This window comes from Salmo salar, chromosome ssa09 (assembly GCF_905237065.1).
Source record: "Salmo salar chromosome ssa09, Ssal_v3.1, whole genome shotgun sequence".
NCBI classification, from domain to species: domain Eukaryota; kingdom Metazoa; phylum Chordata; class Actinopteri; order Salmoniformes; family Salmonidae; genus Salmo; species Salmo salar.
The window spans coordinates 81,787,263-81,809,600 of NC_059450.1; the positions used below are offsets into that span (position 1 = coordinate 81,787,263).

At 46.4% G+C, this 22,338-nt stretch overlaps 1 protein-coding gene across 4 annotated transcripts in view; it reads left to right on the top strand.

Annotated features, from left to right (window-relative positions):
• Positions 1 to 22,338, top strand: part of LOC106612013 (storkhead-box protein 2) — a 94,300-nt gene that overhangs the window by 51,337 nt on the left and 20,625 nt on the right. Inside the window, exon 1 of one of the 4 annotated variants that reach the window (XM_014212779.2) lies at positions 14,212 to 14,382. The exons of the other annotated variants lie outside the window; for them this stretch is intronic. The gene's annotated coding sequence lies outside the window, so the exon portion shown is untranslated. Of the gene's footprint in view, positions 1 to 14,211; positions 14,383 to 22,338 lie in introns of those variants that run through there. 4 annotated transcript variants of the gene reach the window in all.

Consider the following 22,338-nt stretch of genomic DNA (forward strand, 5'->3'; position numbering starts at 1 on the left):
GTGAACAGCTTGACTTTGGTGACCTTGTGAGGCTTGTCGCCTCAAACAAAGCCATTGTGTAACTTGTGTTATCTACATTTTTACATTTACATTTTAGTCATTTAGCAGACACTCTTATCCAGAGTGACTTAGTTAGTGCATTCATCTTAAGATAGCTAGGTGAGACAACCACATATCTCAGTAGTAGTAAGTATCTTTTTCCTCAATAAAGAAGGTATAATAGTTATATTATATAATTCGTTTTTTCTGTTGATAAAAGTGGTACAATGTCCAATACATGTAGCCTAGGCAAATTTGATCCATGTGATCCCTAGTGAATGGTATTGATTCTACATGAAATTACATGCATTTTATTTATTTGTATCAAGGCTCTCTTTTTATAGTAATAATAACTATGGGTGAAATGAGAACAATTGAAGCTATAACCAAGCTGACCCCATGTGCCTTTGTGATTATGTTTACAGTGGGTGAAACAGTTGATAAGCTACACAGTATGATTTTGTACTTGTGTTCTATCCGGTGGTCCTCTAGTCTGTCATCATCTGGCCTCTAGTCTGACATCATCTGGCCTCTTATCTGACATCATTTGGCCTCTAGTCTGGCACCCATCATCTGTCCCTGACATGTGGACTGTCACAGTCCCTGACCAGTGTGGTTAGGAATCATAGGAACACTCACTCACTCACTCACTCACTCACTCACTCACTCACTCACTCACTCACTCACTCACTCACTCACTCACTCACTCATCCCTAGCTGACTTAATGCAGGGATTGTGTGAACTTGTTAACCCTGCCTCGTGGCTCCCTCTAGGCCTGGCTGTCTGATTCAACACTCCACCCCCTCCCTGCAACGCTCTCCGTTCTCACGCACTGCTGATCAGACACACCCCCTCTCCTCTCTGTCCCAGGATGCCAATCACCACACAGCATCATCATTCTTCCCCGCCCCTACTAGACCCTCCCCTTCCCTACTAGACCCACCTCTATTAGACCCTCCCCTCCACTACTAGACCCACCTCTATTAGACCCTCCCTCCCCTACTAGACCCTCCCCTCTACTACTAGACCCACCTCTATTAGACCCTCCCTCCCCTACTAGACCCTCCCCTCTACTACTAGACCCTCCCCTCCACTACTAGACCCTCCCCTTCCCTACTAGACCCACCTCTATTAGACCCTCCCCTCCCCTACTAGACCCTCCCCTCCCCTACTAGTCCCTCCCCTCCACTATTAGACCCTCCCCTCCCCTACTAGACCCTCCCCTCCCCTACTAGACCCTCCCCTCCCCTACTAGACCCTCCCCTCCCCTACTAGTCCCTCCCCTCCACTATTAGACCCTCCCCTCCACTACTAGACCCTCCCCTCCCCTACTAGACCCACCTCTATTAGACCCTCCCCTCCACTACTAGACCCACCTCTATTAGCCCCTCCTACTAGACCCTCCCCTACTAGACCCACCTCTATTAGACCCTCCCCTCCCCTACTAGACCCTCCCCTTCCCTACTAGACCCTCCCCTCCCCTACTAGACCCTCCCCTCCACTACTAGACCCTCCCCTCCCCTACTAGACCCTCCCCTCCACTACTAGACCCTCCCCTCCACTACTAGACCCTCCCCTCCACAACTAGACCCTCCCCTCCCCTACTAGACCCTCCCCTTCCCTACTAGACCCTCCCCTCCCCTACTCGACCCACCTCTACTAGACCCTCCCCTCCACTACTAGACCCTCCCCTCCCCTACTAGACCCACCTCTACTAGACCCTCCCCTCCCCTACTAGACCCTCCCCTCCCCTACTAGACCCTCCCCTCCATTACTAGACCCACCTCTATTAGACCCTCCACTACTAGACCCTCCCCTCCACTACTAGACCCACCCCTCCACTACTAGACCCTCCCCTACTAGACCCTCCCCTCCACTACTAGACCCTCCCCTCCACTACTAGACCCACCCCTCCACTACTAGACCCTCCCCTCCACTACTAGACCCACCCCTCCACTACTAGACCCTCCCCTCCACTACTAGACCCTCCCCTCCCCTACTAGACCCTCCCCTCCCCTACTAGACCCTCCCCTCCCCTACTAGACCCACCACTACTAGACCCTCCCCTCCACTACTAGACCCACCCCTCCACTACTAGACCCTCCCCTCCACTACTAGACCCTCCCCTCCCCTACTAGACCCTCCCCTCCCCTACTAGACCCTCCCCTCCCCTACTAGACCCTCCCCTCCCCTACTAGACCCTCCCCTTCCCTACTAGACCCACCTCTATTAGACCCTCCCCTCCACTACTAGACCCTCCCCTTCCCTACTAGACCCACCTCTATTAGACCCTCCCCTCCACTACTAGACCCTCCCCTCCACTACTAGACCCTCCCCTCCACTACTAGACCCTCCCCTTCCCTACTAGACCCACCTCTACTAGACCCTCCCCTCCACTACTAGACCCTCCCCTCTACTACTAGACCCACCTCTATTAGACCCTCCCCTCCACTACTAGACCCTCCCCTCCCCTACTAGACCCTCCCCTCCACTACTAGACCCACCTCTATTAGACCCTCCCCTCCACTACTAGACCCTCCCCTCCACTACTAGACCCTCCCCTCCACTACTAGACCCTCCCCTCCACTACTAGACCCTCCCCTCCCCTGCTAGACCCACCTCTATTAGACCCTCCCCTCCACTACTAGACCCTCCCCTCCCCTACTAGACCCTCCCCTCCCCTACTAGACCCTCCCCTCCCCAACTAGACCCACCTCTACTAGACCCTCCCCTCCCCAACTAGACCCACTTCTATTAGACCCTCCCCTTCCCTACTAGACCCTCCCCTCCCCTACTAGACCCTCCCCTCCCCAACTAGACCCACCTCTACTAGACCCTCCCCTCCACTACTAGACCCACCTCTATTAGACCCTCCCCTCCACTACTAGACCCTCCCCTCCCCTACTAGACCCACCTCTATTAGACCCTCCCCTCCACTACTAGACCCTCCCCTCCCCTACTAGACCCACCTCTATTAGACCCTCCCCTCCACTACTAGACCCTCCCCTCCCCTACTAGACCCACCTCTACTAGACCCTCCCCTCCACTACTAGACCCTCCCCTCCCCTACTAGACCCACCTCTACTAGACCCTCCCCTCCCCTACTAGACCCTCCCCTCCCCTACTAGACCCTCCCCTCCCCAACTAGACCCTCCCCTCCACTACTAGACCCTCCCCTCCCCTACTAGACCCACCTCTACTAGACCCTCCCCTCCCCAACTAGACCCTCCCCTCCACTACTAGACCCTCCCCTCCCCTACTAGACCCACCACTACTAGACCCTCCCCTCCACTACTAGACCCTCCCCTCCACTACTAGACCCTCCCCTCCACTACTAGACCAATCTCTATTAGCCCCTCCTACTAGACCCTCCCCTACTAGACCCACCTCTATTAGACCCTCCCCTCCCCTACTAGACCCTCCCCTCCCCTACTAGACCCACCTCTATTAGACCCTCCCCTCCACTACTAGACCCTCCCCTCCCCTACTACACCCTCCCCTCCACTACTAGAACCTCCCCTCCCCTGCTAGACCCACCTCTATTAGACCCTCCCCACCACTACTAGACCCTCCCCTACTTGACCAACCTCTATTAGCCCCTCCTACTAGACCCTCCCCTCCCCTACTAGACCCACCTCTATTAGACCCGCCCCTCCACTACTAGACCCTCCCCTCCACTACTAGACTTATATATAGACCCGCCCTCCACTACTAGACCCTCCCCTCCACTACTAGACCCTCCCCTACTAGACCCTCCCCTCCCCTACTAGGCCCTCCCCTCCCCTACTAGACCCTCCCCTCCCCTACTAGGCCCTCCCCTCCCGTACTAAACCCTCCACTACTAGACCCTCCCCTCCCGTACTAAACCCTCCACTACTAGGCCCTCCCCTCCCGTACTAAACCCTCCACTACTAGACCCTCCCCTCCCGTACTAAACCCTCCCCTACTAGGCCCTCCCCTCCCGTACTAAACCCTCCACTACTAGACCCTCCCCTCCCGTACTAAACCCTCCACTACTAGGCCCTCCCCTCCCGTACTAAATTCTCCAATACTAGACCCTCCCCTCCCGTACTAAACCCTCCACTACTAGGCCCTCCCCTCCCGTACTAAACCCTCCACTACTAGGCCCTCCCCTCCCGTACTAAACCCTCCACTACTAGGCCCTCCCCTCCCCTACTAAACCCTCCACTACTAGACCCTCCCCTCCCGTACTAAACCCTCCACTACTAGGCCCTCCCCTCCCGTACTAAACCCTCCACTACTAGGCCCTCCCCTCCCGTACTAAACCCTCCACTACTAGACCCTCCCCTCCCCTACTTGACCCACCACTACTAGACCCTCCCTTCCTCTACTGGCACAGCCCTCACAGGCGTTTGCCCCGCAGGAGGCTTGGGCTATTTCTGTTCTCTTACACATTGTGGCACGTTCGTTTAATGATGTATGAGAATCCTAAGCAGCTGTGTGTGTGGTGGTGGAGAGGCTGGCGTTTTTGAGTAGAAACGTGAGGGAAAGAGAGAGTAGTAGTACACTGCGGCTTATAAACATTAAAGACAAATCTCTCAACAGCATTCACTTTGCACTGGTAAAGTAGATCATCTTTGCAATGAACTTCAATGAGGCCTTAAGCACATCCCGGCTTTTAATGCACTTGGCTATTCTTTGATTGCTGCCTATCAAAGAGCACGAGGCCTCAAGGCAGAGTTCATCAAAACCAGGAAGCATTAGTAGCCCGGATTAGTGGGCTTGATAATCCAAAATTCTGGAAAATAGAAAGGAGTCTAAACCATAAAGTTATGGCTTATTAACAATGGATAAAATGAGAAGTCAGAAGTTTTGTGCCTTTCAGGGTTGGACACTAGCAATAGTCAGCACCCCCCACCCCCTCCCACCCCATACCCACTAGCTTTGGTTAAGCCCATTATACACTAATGTTGTTGTTTGTGGTGGGTGGTTTTTTTTCTTATTCTGAGCTGTTGGAACTAAAGAGTGGAACTGTTGGTCAGCCCTTTCACCGACCTCTGTATCTGTAATCTATCTTTCTGACAGACAGTGTTTGGCAATGGGGTGAAAGGAGATGGAAACAGGCTGTGTTGTGTCAGGGAGGAGTTTGATTAATGATAAAAACAGATCTGAAGACTGAGATTTTTCTTCGTCGAGGAAACGAAACTTAACCCTCTGTGTCTCCTCCGTGCTGTAGTAAGTGTGACCCCACTGCCTCACCAAGGGAGGGGGTCAAACATTTCTCCCCCACCACGCCTGCCTTTCCAGTTTCCTCACCCATTTAGGCCTAATTTGTCAGCAGGGCAGCACTACCGTTTGGCTAAGGATATAGGCTGGTAGTGGTAGAAAATGTGGAGTTGAGTAAAACATTCCAACCTCAACAACCTCTTCGTCTATCCAGAGCTCAGCTGAGGGCTGTAGCGTCAGGAAGATCAGCGGGTGTCAAAGTCTGCGTCCCAAATGGCACCCTATTTCCTTTGTGATACACTATTTTTGACCAGGGCCTGTAGTGGGATGTTTTGGAGATGTGGGTGCCAAAGAGCGGATGGGGTTTTTATCTGGGCCAGCCCTGCACAGAGCTGGGCTATCTATCTATCTGAGGAGCCTCCCTTTCATCTCTCTGGGTAACTGGAGAGAACATAGCCAGATGCCGATCGAGCCCTTTGAACCTAGCCAGATTAGAAGCACAATGAATTAAATGTAAACTTGCTGTGTGTTTGCTCAGGATGAGAAGGATAGGCCCTTGGTGTAAGGCAGGATGGATCCTCCGTCTGTCTGTCTGTCTGTCTGTCTGTCTGTCTGTCTGTCTGTCTGTCTGTCTGTCTGTCTGTCTGTCTGTCAATGCTGTCAACTCCAAAGGAGCTTGGTCTCTTCCCTTTCCCCTTGTTGAAAGGACGCGGTGGTAGTGGTAGCATAGTGGTTACTCCTATTACCTCACGCTTTCTGTATGGAGTTTCTGCTATACTAAACATTTCTAGTGACTTCCAAATGTGAAACTGCAGTTCACAACAAGAGGGTCTAAATTCTGGAGAGGGCAGCAGCAGGAAGTTCCAACATAGCTGCTATTCAGGAGAGAGAGGGAGAGAGCACTAACCGGCTGAAAGTAGGACACCAGCACGATGCTGCCACTTCACCATCTGGTTCGTGTGTGTGTGTGCGTTATACTGAGGCAAGCTCTGAGCACTTTTATATCATGTACCACATGCTACTACTACTACTACTACTACTAGTCACAGGAAGTTGGTGGAACCTTAATTGGGGAGAATGGGCTTGTGTTAATGGCTGGAGCGTAATAAGTGAAATGGTATCAAACACATGGTTTGATTCCATTACATTAGCTCTGTTCTGATGCCATTTCTATGAGTCTTCCTCCCCTCAGCAGCCTCCTGTGCTACATGCTTTTTCAGTTCTGCCCACAAAGTTTCTATAGGATTGGGGTCAGGGCTTTGTGATGGCCACTCCAATACCTTGACTTTGTTGTCCTTAAGCCATTTTGCCACAACTTTGGAAGTATGCTTGGGGTCATTGTCCATTTGGAAGACCAATTTGCGACCAAGCTTTAACTTCCTGACTGATGTCTTGAGATGTTGCTTCAATATATCCACATCATTTTCCTTTCCTCATGATGCCATCTATTTTGTGAAGTGCACCAGCCCTCCAGCAGCAAAGCAGTGGCTTCTTCCTTGCTGAGCGGCCTTTCAGGTTATGTCGATATTGGACTAGTTTTACTGTGGATATAGATACTTTTGTACCTGTTTCCTCCAGCATCTTCACAAGGTCCTTTGCTGTTGTTCTGGGATTGATTTGCACTTTTCGTACCAAAGTACATTCATCTCTAGGAGACAGAACACGTCTCCTTCCTGAGCGGTATGGCGGCTGTGTGGTCCCATGGTGTTTATACTTGCATACTATTGTTTGTACAGATGAACGTGGTACCTTCAGGTGTTTGGAAATTGCTCCCAAGGATGAACCAGACCTGTGGAGGTCTACAATTTTTATTCTGAGGTCTTGGCTGATTTCTTTTGATTTTCCCATGATGTCAAGCAAAGAGGCACTGAGTTTGAAGGTAGGCCCTGAAATGCATCCACAGGTACACCTCCAATTGACTCAAATGATGTCAATTAGCCTATCAGAAGCTTCTAAAGCCATGGCATTTTCTGAGCTGTTTAAAGGCACAGTCAACTTAGTGTATGTAAACTTCTGACCCACTGGAATTATGATACAGTGAATTATAAGTGAAATAATCTCTCTGTAAACAATTGTTGGAAAAATTACTTGTGTCATGCGAAAAGTAGATGTCCTAACCGACTTGCCAAAACTGTAGTTTGTTAACAAGGAATTTGTGGTGGTTGAAAAACGAGTTTTAATGACTTCAACCTAAGTGTATGTAAACTTCAACTGTGTGTGTGTGTGTGTATTATATATATATATATATATATATATATATATATATATATATATATATATATATATATAGGACATCTATGGTTAGGACATATATATATATATATATATGTATGTGTCATTTCATAGTTTTGATTTCTACATTGTAGAATAATAGTGTAGACAATAGTAAAAATAAATCAAAACCCTGGAATGAGTAGGTCTGTCCAAACTTTTGGCCTACTCATTCCAGGGTTTTGATTTATTTTTTACTATTGTCTACACTATTATTCTACAATGTAGAAATCAAAACTATGAAATGACACATATGGAATCATGTAGTAACCAAAAAAGTGTTAAACAAATCAAAATATATTTGAGATTCTTCAAAATAGCCACCCTTTGCCTTGATGACAGCTTTGCACACTCTTGGCATTCTCTCAACCAGCTTCATGAGGTTGTCACCTGGAATGCATTTCAATTAACAGCTTTGCCTCATTAAAAGTTAATTTGTGGAATTTATTTTCTTCTTAATGCTTTTGAGCCAATCAGTAGTGTTGTGACAAGGTAATGGTGGTATACAGAAGATAGCCCTATTTGGTAAAAGACCAAGTCCAACTGCTCAAATAAGCAAAGAGAAACGACAGTCCATCATTACTTTAAGACATGAAGGTCAGCCAATCCGGAAAATGTAAAAAACTTTGAAAGTTTCTTCAAGTGCAGTCGCAAAAACCATCAAGCGCTATGATGAAACTGGCTCTCGTGAGCACTGCCACAGGAAAGGAAGACCCAGTTACCTCTGCTGCAGAGGATAAGTTCATTAGAGTTACCAGCCTCAGAAAAGTTCAAGTAACAGACACATCTCAATATCAACTTTTCAGATGAGACTCTGTGAATCAGGCCTTCATGGTCGAATTGCTGCAAAGAAATCACTACTTAGTAGTGGTGGGGGAAGTAGTGGTGGTGGGGTTAGTATAGTGCTTGGCAGTATACTGTATTTTACTATATACTGGTATTTATGCACGGTATGGTGGTGGTGGTGGTAGTAGTGGTGGTGGTAGTGGGGATGGTTGGGGATAGTAGTGGTGGTGGGGATAGTAGTGGTGGTGGTAGTAGTGGTGGTGGTGGGGATGGTGGTGGTAGTAGTGGTGGTAGTGGGGATGGTTGGGGATAGTAGTGATGGGGATAGTAGTGGTGGTGGGGATAGTAGTGATGGGGGTAGTAGTGGTGGTGGGGATAGTAGTGGTGGGGATAGTAGTGATGGGGTAGTAGTAGTGATGGGGATAGTAGTGGTGGTTGGTGGACGGGGTGGTGGTGGTGGTGGGGATAGTAGTGATGGGGGTAGTAGTGGTGGTGGGGATAGTAGTGGTGGGGATAGTAGTGAAGGGGGTAGTAGTGGTGGTGGGGATAGTAGTGATGGGGTAGTAGTAGTGATGGGGATAGTAGTGGTGGTTGGTGGACGGGGTGGTGGTGGTGGTGGGGATAGTAGTGATGGGGGTAGTAGTGGTGGTGGGGGTAGTAGTGGTGGGGATAGTAGTGAAGGGGGTAGTAGTGGTGGTGGGGATAGTAGTGATGGGGATAGTAGTGGTGGTGGTGGTGGTTGGTGGACGGTGTGGTGGTGGTGGGGATAGTAGTGATGGGGATAGTAGTGGTGGTGGTGGTTGGTGGACGGGGTGGTGGTGGTGGGGATAGTGGAGGTGGTAGTGGTAGTAGTAGTAGTGTTAGTGGTGGTAGTAGTGGGGATAGTAGTGGTAGTAGTGGGGATAGTGGGGGTGGTAGTAGTGGGGATAGTAGTGGTGGTAGTAGTGTTAGTGGTGGGGATAGTTGTGGTGGTAGTAGTGGGGATAGTGGAGGTGGTAGTGGTAGTAGTAGTGTTAGTGGTGGTAGTAGTGGGGATAGTAGTGGTAGTAGTGGGGATAGTGGTGGTAGTAGTAGTGGGGATAGTAGTGGTAGTAGCAGTGTGGTAGTGGGGATAGGAGTGGTTGGGGGGTAGTGGTGGTGGGGGGAATTGTTGTAGTAGTTGTGGGGATAGTCGTAGTGATGGTGGGGATAGTAGTAGTAGTAGTGGTGGTGGTGGTGGTGGTGGTGGTGGGGATAGTGGTGATAGTGGTGGTGGGGATAGTAGTGGTCGTGGTGGTGGGGATAGTGGTGGGGATAGTAGTAGTGGTGGTGGTGGTGGTGGGGATAGTGGTGATAGTGGTGGTGGGGATAGTAGTGGTCGTGGTGGTGGGGATAGTGGTGGGGATAGTAGTAGTGGTGGTGGTGGGGATAGTGGTGATAGTGGTGATAGTGGTGGTGGGGATAGTAGTGGTCGTGGTGGTGGGGATAGTGGTGATAGTGGTGGTGGGGATAGTAGTGGTGGTGGTGGGGATCGTAGTAGTGGTGGTGGTGTTTGTGGGGATGGTAGTAGTAGTAGTAGTAGTAGTAGTAGTAGTAGTAGTAATGGTACAGTAATTCTAGTCATGATAAGATGGGGGTGTTCCACTGTAATGCTCTGTAAAATAGGATGTCAATTCATTTTATGCCCCTAAAAGAGCAACAACAGAAACATGTTCCAACTTGAGTTGCCAGGGGAGATGAAGTGAAAAGACCATTACTGCCTCAGCCTAGATGTCTCTGATTAGGCCTAAATGCAACAGCTTAGGAAAGAGAAGCCAAATAAAAGCACTTGCACATGGAGATTTCACTCACTCACTCACTGCCTCCTCAGAAGTTAATTCAGTAGGCCTAACACATTCCCCGTTTTGACTGTGACAGGGAGCCAGTCATTCTTTTACCCCCATCTAGTGTTAAGGCATGCAATGCACCCTAACACTGTTGACCACATGGTACCTTCAGTTGTTTATAGGTGGTGTAATAGTGTCTCTGGTCAGTATAGGCCTAATACTTCTGTTTTGTTTGTGTTGTGTAACAACTTGATTCTTGTCACCAGGTGTATAGGCAGGGTAATGGGTTGACAGGGTTGGGAATTGTCACTCCCGCTGACCTGAAGGTCATTGGTTAAGTGTCTTGTCCAGTGACCCTCTCTAACAGTCCATAGAGAGAAAGAACTGGATGCTTTTGTCAATCAGTGTTTTAGTTTGTGAATATTAACAATTCATGAAAACCTGTTCCTGAGACGTAGTTTATTCCTTCAGATAGAAATATTGAGGTTGCACTTTACAGAATCTAGTAGTAGACCTAATAACATGGTAATAGTATGGCAACAAGTAATAGTTATTCACAATGAAAGCACTGATACCACTCACTAAAACTTGTTACCAAACTGTTACATTGTTATCCTGTGTTGTGATGTAACGTGCTACCAGTATGGGTGTGAAATGTTGCTACCACTCTTTGTGTGGTCTCCATTGTACTTGTCCCAGAACCTGCAGGGTGGTGAAGAAATGTTTATTTCTAACAGTAGCACCTGGACACTGGTCTCATGTTTCAGTTGGGAACTTGTTGATGGCAACAACCATGTGATTTAAAGGCAAATCTCTCAGATCAATAGTTTGGTCTAAACATGGAGGTATTACGGAGCATCTCTACTCTCTAAATAGGCCACTTTGCTAGCGAAAATACTTTCTGATTTTTGAATACTTGCATCTGATTTTGCTGGTCGATTGTTTGGTCGATTGGCTGTTGATCGACCAAGATTTTTTTTGTCGGTGACAAATATATCAAAATAATTTATGGCACACAAGAGACCTGTCTGATTCACGTCTGTCTGAGTGGATTAATCCATTGCAGAGGCCTCGGGGATGGCACACCAGTATCACCAATAGTAAATGTACCTTTTTAATAAATGTAATTCTAATCTACAATGTTTGTTTGGTTACGGTAATTTCTGTTAATGCATTCAAATATATTATTACTACAGTCTCACCGTTATCATTCTAGGAGTGGACGCGTTGTTTGCAAAGCGCACAACCTAGGCTACACTTGCGAGAAAAATGTTAGTTTATTATTTCATTCCATTTACGAGTTATCAATTTCATCTTTTGTTTGGCGCGTTCCTGTCAATCTTGTGTAAGGACACGCACCTGATTACGCATAGAAGTAGGCCAAGGCTACCTGGCCTACGTACAAATGTAGGCCTATAAATGTTCCCATTTGGGGATCTGATACTATTTCCATTACATTTTATATTTTAGTCATTTAGCAGACTCTCTTATCCAGAGCGACTTACAGTAGTGAATGCATACATTTCATACATTTCATACATGTTTTTTATTTTTTTTTTTTTCCTGTGCTGGCCCCCCGTGGGAATCGAACCCACAACCCTGGTGTTGCAAACACCATGCTCTACCAACTGAGCTACAGGGAAGGCATCACTGTGGAGCTTCACAAAGTATTTTTTTCTGGCCTCCCAAGTGGCGCAGTGGTCTAAGGCTCTGCATCGCAGTGCTTGAGGCGTCACTACAGACCCGGGTTCGATCCCGGGCTGTGTCGCAGCCGGCCACAACCGGGAGACCCATGAGGCAGCACACAATTAGCCCAGCGTCAATCCGGATTGGGGAGGGTTTGGTTGGCCGAGATGTCCTTGTCCCATTGCACTCTAGCGACTCCTTGTGGCAGTCCGGGCGCATGCAAGCTGACTAAGATCGCCAGCTGGACGGTGTTCCCGCTGACATACTGGCTTCCCGGTTAAGTGAGCAGTGTGTCAAGAAGCTGGATCGTGTTTCGGAGGACGCATTGCTCTCGACCTTCGCCTCTCCCGAGTCCGTACGGGAGTTGCAGCAATGGGACAAAACTGTAACTACCAATTGGATACCACGAAATTGGGGGTAAAAAGGGGGGTAAGTACAAATGTTATACTTCAAACAGCAAGTAAACAAAGTCTATTGAGAATGACCATAGTTTCCAGCTCTCCCTTTTGATAACCACTCAGCATGAAAGGGGAAGGAAATGTCATGCTCATAAAATAGGCCTACCTGATTACTTCTTATCCCTTGCGCAGACAAATGTGTCTGTCCGGCACAGGAAACTCTTAGGGCCCAGAATATTTTATACAATGTTGCAAGTCTGCTAGCATGACCTTTGGGCCAGACCAAGTTACCTGGGGCGGCAGGTAGTCTAGTGATTAGAGCATTGGACTAGTATCCGAAAGGTTGCAAGATCGAATCCCCGAGCTGACAAGGTAAAAATCTGTCGTTCTGCCCCTGAACAAGGCAATTAACCCACTGTTCCTAGGCCGTCATTGAAAATAAGAATTTGTTCTTAACTGACTTGCCTAGTTAAATAAAGGTAAAAAACAGGCCATGCATAACCAGTGTGATTCATAGGATATTTATTTTTATCGGAATATTTTCGACCTGCAGGCTGCAATGTTTTTATTTGTTGACTTTATGTGGGCTATTATTACATATTGGCAATGGCAATAGAAGTTACTTTTATATTTGTATCATTTTAATTTAGAAATCATTTTGATTAACCACATGACATCGATTTTTAGATATGAAGACTTTATTATAAATGAAATTAAACCGCTCCACGAAAATGTGAATATGAAAATCGTAACTGGCACGCAGATCAGTAGAAATGGTACCATAACTTGGCACTGCAAATGGAAACGGTTGCTGACCGCTGGTGTAGCCTGTTACCGGCAACGGAACGTAAAGGCAGAAAGGGCAGCGGCAAGAGAAGGGTTGGGTCGGGAACAGTTTCTTTTTTTCTGCTGAGGCTATAATGATCTCTGGCTCCCTCTGTGTCTTATTTTTTTACGGCAGTGCTTAAAGCATCAGACAAGCCCAGTAGCCTACATATAGTTGATTTTATTGAAACATAGGGTGTGTCTATATATGGAAAAATACAAGTTTTTCAATTTCGACCAATCGATTGACGAATCAGTCAACAAAGATTTTTTTTGTCGGGGACAGCCCTAGATTTTGCGTCAACTCGAGGGCCCTTTTGTGAGACACAGGAGGCCCCTATGAATGTCCACCCCTCCCCCACTCACATATAATGCCACCTCCCCTCTTAACCCCACATCTCCTCCTCTCACACCCCACACCTCCTCCTCTCTCACCCACTCAGCAGGTTTATATCAAGTTCTCCACTACATCTGTGCCAATGGAAACCCACTTCCTTGGCAGCATGAGAAGGCCAGGCACATAGTCATAGTGACACATTGTGTATCAACTACATAGCATTGTGTTCAGTAAATACCATTTTATTTGCTTATACAAAAAAACCTGCCCTATATCTTGGATTTGACTGCAAGCCTCCTGAAATTGAGCTATCTGGGCTGTCCTTTTCTAATTGGGTCACAGTGAATCCCCCCCTCACAGAGAAAGAGAGAGAGCTGTGTGGAGAGGAGAGCAGCAGATCACCCATTTTATCTGACACATGACTGGACGTGCTTCTGAGCTCAACCTGCAGTGAGCAGCACTTTTCATTGGAGAGGAGGGAGAGACGGAGAGGGATGGAGAGATATCGAGGGAGAGAGATAGAGGGAGCCATGAAGAGGGGGGAGGGAGAAAAGGCTTGCAGAACAGGCGTTGGGCGCAACTGGGGATGCGTTGCCATAACAACGCTTTCGGCAGGCCGCCCACAAGCTTGTATGTCAGTGGGCATTAAGGGGAGGGAGCTAGGAGAGAGAGAGGGAGGGAGCAGAGAAAGAGGGGGGGGTGGGAGCAGAGAGGGGGGAGGGAGGAGAGAGAGAGAGGGAGGGAGGGAGGGAACAGAGAGAGAGGGAGGGAGGGAACAGAGAGAGAGGGAGGTAGCACCGAGAGACGGAGAGGGAGGGAGCACAGAGAAGGAGGGAGGGAGGGAACAGAGAGTGAGGGAGGGAGGGAAAAAGCAGAGTGCATACTGAAGCAAGACGTGATTGGTCACACCCCCTTGTCTTTGTGTGGAGTGGAGCATGCTGGGTAAGGCCCCTGAGTGAATGCTCATTGAGTCTGAAGGCTGCAGCTAAAAGAGCTGCCTCTGAATCTGTTTGGATTAAAGCGGAGGAGTCAACAGAATCAGCCAAGGTACTGCCCATCTCATTCCTCTATCTCACCATCTCTCTATCTCACCCTCTCTAACTTTTTTCCTGCTTTAGATTGTGTAGCATAGCTTTGCCGGAATGAATCACAAAAGAAGGGGGTGGGGTTAAGCAGGAGGTGCGTGGACAAAGGACACTGGCTGGCTGTGTGAATTGTTTACTACCACTGCAGCAGGCAGGCATGAGAGAGAGAGAGTTCCTACTCTCCTCTGTCTCTCCCAGAGGACAGCTTCCATGTTAATGGAGGGAAGAACAGCTCTGTAGAAAACCAGCTCTGCTCTAACAGATACACAATCAAGTACCTCTGACCCAATACTGTAGTTCAATAATTGTAACAATATATTTTAACACTATTCTGTCCTTACAGTGATAGACTACAACCAATCTCTCAGATAGTTCACGACTAAAATGCTTTCACTGATACTAGCTGAGCTACTTTCTTCAGATAAAATACTGTACCAATGGCAAAGCCCAGGGTCACTAGTATACTGCTTGTAATGCTCCACTTTATGCTGTCTGTCTTTCTTTCTTTCACTCTCTTTCTAAGCAGGCGTCTCAAGTCTTTCTCTCTTTTCTCTGGATTGTCATGCTCCATTTGTACCCAGCTCGTCTTTCATAAAGGCATGCTCTTCCACTTAATACGTGTGGTCTTTGCAGCTGTGATCTCTCTCTCTTCCCCTCCCAATCGCTCCCTCTCTTTCACTCCTCTTCTCTCTCCTCCTGAAACAAACCCCTTTATCTGTGCTCGCTGTGACACTGCAGCAGGGAGACAGGCAGACAGGGAGACAGGCAGACAGGCAGAGAGACAGGCAGTCAGGGAGGGAGGGAGACAGGCAGCAGGCAGGCAGCAGGGGAGATGTGACAGACCCTAGTTGATTTCTTCAGCCATCCTCTCTCTCTCTCTCTCTCTCTCTCTGTATTTCTCAATCTGTAGTTCTCTCTCTCTCAATACATATGGGTATATGGGAATGAGGTCAATTCCTCCACTCCCCATCAGCTCCGAGGCTCAGCAAGATCAACTCAGAATATCACATTGTCACATGCTTCGTAAACACAGGTGCAGACTAAAAGTGAAAACCTTACTTACGAATCCTTTTCCAAGTTAAGATAAAGATAATAAATGAAATGCAAAATTTAAGTAATGACATGAGAAATAAATACACAGAGAATAACAATAACAAGTAAAAGTAACATGGCTGTATACAGGAAGTACCAGGTAGTAACATGGCTGTATACAGGAAGTACCAGGTAGTAACTTGGCTATATACAGGGAGTACCAGGTAGTAACATGGCTACACAGTATACAGGAAGTACCCAGTAGTAACATGGCTATATAGAGGGAGGTAGCTATGTACATATAGAGTTGAAGTCGGAAGTTTACATACACTTAGGTTGGAGTCATTAAAAGTCGTTGTTCAACCACTCCACAAATTTCTTGTTAACAAACTAGAGTTTTGGCTAGTCGGTTAGGACATCTACTTTGTGCATGACACAAGTAATTTTTCCAACAATTGTTGACCGACAGATTATTTCACTTATAATTCACTGTATCACAATTCCAGTGGGTCAGAAGTTTACATACACTAAGTTGACTGTGCCTTTAAACAGCTCAGAAAATTCCAGAAAATGATGTCATGGCTTTAGAAGCTTCTGATAGGCTAATTGACATCATTTGAGTCAATTGGAGGTGTACCTGTGGATGTATTTCAAAGCCTACCTTCAAACTCAGTGCCTCTTTGCTTGACATCATGGGAAAATCTAAAGAAATCAGCCAAGACCTCAGGAAAAAAATTGTAGACCTCCACAAGTCTGGTTCATCCTTGGGAGCAATTTCCAAACGCTTGAAGGTACCACGTTCATCTGTACAAACAATAGTACGCAAGTATAAACACCATGGGACCACGCAGCCGTCATACCGCACAGGAAGGAGACGCGTTCTGTCTCCTAGAGATGAACGTACTTTGGTGCGAAAAGTGCAAATCAATCCCAGAACAACAGCAAAAGACCTTGTGAAGATGCTGGAGGAAACGGGTACAAATGTATCTATATCCACAGTAAAACTAGTCCTATGTCGACATAACCCCGCTCAGCAAGGAAGAAGCCACTGCTCAACAACCGCCATAAAAAAAGCCAGACTACGGTTTGCAACTGCAGATGGGGACAAAGATCGTACTTATTGGAGAAAAAGGGGGATGCTTGCAAGCCGAAGAACACCATCCCAACCGTGAAGCATGGGGGTGGCAGCATCATGTTGTGGGGGTGCTTTGCTGCAGGAGGAACTGGTGCACTTCACAAAATAGATGGCATCATGAGGAAAGGAAATTATGTGGATATTTTGAAGCATCATCTCAAGACATCAGTCAGGAAGTTAAAGCTTGGTTGCAAATGGGTCTTCCAAATGGACAATGACCCCAAGCATACTTCCAAAGTTGGCAAAATGGCTTAAGGACAACAAAGTCAAAGTATTGGAGTGGCCATCACAAAGCCCTGACCTCAAACCTATCGAAAATTTGTGAGCAGACCTGAAAAAGCGTGTGCGAGCAAGTAGGCCTACAAACCTGACTCAGTTACACCAGCTCTGTCAGGAGGAATGGGCCAAAATTCACCCAACTTATTGTGGGGAGCTTGTGGAAGGCTACCTGAAACGTTTGACCCAAGTTAAACTATTTAAATGCAATGCTACCAAATTCTAATTGAGTGCACATAAACTTCTGACCCACTGGGAATGTGATGAAAGAAATAAAAGCTGAAATAAATCATTCATGATTTCAATTGGTCTTTCTCCATTCTGATTGTTTTATAGTGTTCAATTCAACTTCAACCTAAAATATTTTCCTGCATTACCATCAATTTCTGCATTTCCTGCACTCATTTGAGATCATTTCCACACTGCCATGATATGGGCAAAAATACTAGGCCTTATTTTTAACCAAATGTTACAATTGCGATTTAGATCAAAACACTTTTGGAATCGTGGAATTATTATGTATACATTGTTGTTTGACATGACAACAAATTAAAATGCCATGGACAAGTTATTGTGACAGGGTAGGAACCAAAGTGATGTTCAGTGTTTCCTAGGGGACCCTATAATCTTTGGTTACATTAAATCTTTATTCGTATAGCTAACATATTCATGATTCGCCTATTCCTCTTTGATTTAGAAGATACTGTTGCACAAACAACATGCTGATTTACTAGCGATTAGCATTAGTGGCTAACAAGATTTAGCTTAACTTGCTAAGAATATACAAACTATCTGTTTGCAGATGTAACAAACAAACTAATATTGTAATTATAGAACGCTTGTGGATTTATATTAAGATCGAATTGGAAACAACATGGTTGTCATCAACATTGTTGCATGCGCTGAATTGAGCATGCAGACTGAACAAAAGTGTCTCGTGGTCAAGCAACAACAAATGCGCTCCTTGAGTGACGGGGTGGAACAAGGTCTGTGTGGAAAGCGGCATGGAGAGAGACAGAGCGGAGAGGGATGACTCAAGTAGCGGAGTAAACTATAAAAATTGACACATTTTTACACATTTAACAAACCAAACATTCAAATACCGTTATAGAAAGTAAAGTAAAAACCCAAACCGGTCCGTGCACATATCGCCCAGCCCTAATGGAGATTGCATGGCTGTGTGCTTGATTTTATACACCTGTCAGCAACGGGTGTGGCTGAAATAGCTAAATGCAGTAATATAAAAAACTAATTTGAAGGGGTGTCCACATACTTTTGTGTATATATAGTGTTTCTTATTGCTGTGTTGACTGTGTTCCAAAAATACAAGTATAAGGAATCTTATTTTCCATATAACTCTCCTGCTGTGTGTGTGTGTGTGTGTGTGTGTGTGTGTGTGTGTGTGTGTGTGTGTGTGTGTGTGTGTGTGTGTGTGTGTGTGTGTGTGTGTGTGTGTGTTATATCAGTCACCATATAGCATCTGGCTGATGCCTGAGGACCTAGGTTCGACATGGCGTCTGTCAGCCAGGAGAGTATTTCGTCTGATGTGACCTCAACTCAGCCTGTTGGTTCTTTTGGGGTTCATGGTTTATATCCATTTCACTGGTTTACATTCCCAACATCCGGCTCAACAGGATATTCAAGCAGGATCTGGATTGTTCACCTTTTTATGACTTAACAGTAATGTTTGCCTTGGTATTTATTGTCATGAGTTAGGCTATGTTACACCCAAAGTGAAATTAGGATTGCCATCCTCCATGCATACCACCTGAGATTAGATCTGTGTCCCAAATGGTACCCTGTTCTCTAAATGGTGTAGGGTGTCATTTGGGACACATCAGTGCTTGGCTTGCATTAGCCCTGTTCTACCCTGTTATGATGCCGTGGTGTGAGTTGCCCTCCTACAGAAGAACAAGCTGTGTTTTGCATAATCTCTCAATAGATAGTGGACGGGGACTTTTATGCAGGTTAACTTAAATCCATTTTACCTAATTTGTACCAGCATGTTACATGTGCAACCAGAGGGGAAAAAACCCTAGACCACAGAGATGCGTACAAAGCTCTCCCTCGCCCTCCATTTGGCAAATCTGACCATAACTCTATCCTCCTGATTCCTGCTTACAAGCAAAAACGAAAGCAGGAAGTACCATTGACTCGCTCAATACGGAAGTGTTCAGATGACGTAGATGCTAAGCTACAGGACTGTTTTGCTAGCACAGACTGGAATATGTTCCAGGATTCATCGGATGGCATTGAGTATTCAACCTCAGTCACCAGCTTGATCAATAAGTGCATCGATGAAGTCGTCCCCACAGTGACCGAACGTACATACCCCAACCAGAAGCATGGAGTGGGACTCTAACCCGGATGCTTATAAGAAATCCCGCTATGCCCTCTGACGAACCATCAAACAGGCGAAGCGTCAATACAGTATTAAGATTGAATCCTACTACACCGGCTCAGACGCTTGTCAGATGTGGTAGGGCTATTACGGACTACAAAGGGAAGCACAGCCGCGCGCTGCCCAGTGACACGAGCCTACCAGATGAGCTAAATGACTTCTATGCGCGCTTCGAGGCAAGCAACACAGAAGCATGCATGAGAGCACCAGCTGTTCCGGAGGACTGTGTGATCACGCTCTCCGTAGCCGATGTGAGTAAGACCTTTAAACAGATCAACAACAGGGCCAGACGGATTACAAGGTCGTGTACTCCGAGCATGCGCCGACCAACTGGCAAGTGTCTTCACTGACATTTTCAACCTGTCTCTGACTGAGTCTGTAATACCTAAATGTTTCAAGCAGACCACCATAGTCCCTGTGCCCAAGAACACCAACGTCACCTGCCTAAATGACTACCGACCCATAGCACTCACGTCTGTAGCCATGAAGTGCTTTGAAAGGCTGGTAATGGCTCACATTAATACCATTATCCCAGAAACCCTAGACCCACTCCAATTTGCATACCGCCCCAACAGATCCACAGATGATGCAATCCACACTGCCCTTTACCACCTGGACAAAAGGAACACCTATGTGAGAATGCTATTCATTGACTACAGCTCAGCGTTCAACACCATAGTGCCCTCAAAGCTCATCACTAAGCTAAGGACCCTGGGACTAAACACCTCCCTCTACAACTGGATCCTGGACTTCCTGACGGACCGACCCCAGGGTGGTAAGGGTAGGCACAACACTTCTGCCATGCTGACCCTCAACACGGGGGACCCTCAGGGGTGCGTGCTCAGTCCCCTCCTGTACTCCCTGTTCACCCATGACAGCATTGCCAAGCACAACTCCAACACCATCATTAAGTTTGTCGATGACACTGGTAGGCCTGATCACCGACAACAATGAGACAGCTTATAGGGAGGAGGTCAGGGACCTGGCAGTGATCAAGACAAAGGAGATGATCATGGACTACATGAAAGGAGGGCCGAGCACGCCCCCATTCTCATCGACCGGGCTGTAGTGGAGCAGGTTGAGAGCTTCAAGTTCCTTGGTGACATCACAAACAAACTATCATGGTCCAAGCACACAAAGACAGTCATGAAGAGGGCACGACAATGCCTATTCCCCCTCAGGAGACTGAAAGGATTTGGCATGGGTCCTTAGATCCTCAATAATTTCTACAGCTGCACCTTCGAGAGAATCCTGACTGGTTGCATCATCGCCTGGTATGGAAACAGCTCGGCCTCCGACCGCAAGGCACTACAAAGGGACCTCTATACCAGGCGGTGTCAGAAGAAGGCCCTAAATATTGCCAAAGACCCCAGCCACCCTAGTCATAGACTGTTCTCTCTGCTACTGCATGGCAAGGGGTACCAGAGCGCCAAGTCTAGATTCAAAAGGCTTCTTAACAGCTTTTACCCCCAAGCCATAAGACTCCTGAACAGCTAATCAAATGGCTACCCAGACTATTTGCATTTACCACCCCATTTTTACGCTGCTGTTACTCTGTTTATTATCTATGCATAGTCACTTTACCTCTACCTACATATACATATTACCTCAATTACCTCTGTATATAGCCTCATTACTGTTATAAAAAATGTATATTTTTTACCTTTATTTAGTAAATATATTCTTAACCTCTCTGGGCCAGTGGGACGTTTGTGTCCCACCCTAGTCAACAGCCAGTGGAATCGCGTGGCGCGAAATACAAATACCTCAAAAATGCTATAACTTCAATTTCTCAAACATATGACTATTTTACACCATTTGAAAGATAAGACTCTCGTTAATCCAAGCACGTTGTACGATTTCAAAAAAGCTTTACAGCGAAAGCAAAACATTAGATTATGTCAGGAGAGTACCCTGCCAAAAATAATCACACAGCCATTTTCAAAGCAAGCATGTATGTCACAAAAACCAAAACCACAACTAAATGCAGCACTAACCTTTGATGATCTTCATCAGATGACACTCCTAGGACATTATGTTATACAATACATGCATGTTTTGTTCAATCAAGTTCATATTTATATCAAAAAACAGCTTTTTACATTAGCATGTGATGTTCAGAACTAGCATACCCACCGAAAACTTCGGGTGAATTTACTAAATTACTCATGATAAACGTTGACAAAATACATAACAATTATTTTAAGAATTATAGATACAGAACTCCTTTATGCAATCGCTATGTCAGATTTTTTTTAAATAGCTTTTCGGCGAAAGCACATTTTGCAATATTCTGAGTACATAGCTCGGCCATCACAGCTAGCTAATTTGACACCCACCAAGTTTGGGGCAACCTAAACTCAGAATTACTATTAGAAAAATTGGATTACCTTTGCTGTTCTTCGTCAGAATGCACTCCCAGGACTTCTACTTCAACAACAAATGTTGTTTTGGTTCCAAATAATCCATAGTTATATCCAAATACCTCCGTTTTGTTCGTGGGGTAACGCGCAAGCGCATTTCGTGACAAAACATTTCTAAATATTCCATTACCGTACTTAGAAGCATGTCAAATGCTGTTTAAAATCAATTTTTATGCTCGTAAAATAGCGATAATATTCCAACCGGACAACGTTGTATTCATTCAAAGACTGAAAGAAAAAAATGGAGAAGTCTCGTGAATGCGCATCTCAGTCTCACTGTCCCCAGGCAGGCCACTTACAAACTCTGCTGCTGTACTTTGCCCAGAGACAGGAGACACGTCATTCCGCTTTCTGAACGCTTTAGAGAGCCAATGGAAGCCTTAGAAAGTGTCACGTAACAGCACAGATGCTGTAATGTCGATAGAGATGCAACAGAAGGACAACAAATTGTCAGACAGGGCACTTCCTGCATGGAATCTTCTCAGGTTTTGGCCTGCCATATGAGTTCTGTTATACTCACAGACACCATTCAAACAGTTTTAGAAACTTTAGAGTGTTTTCTATCCAAATCTACTAATTATATGCATATTCTCGTTTCTGGGCAAGAGTAGTAACCAGTTTAAATCGGGTACGTTTTTTATCCGGCCATGA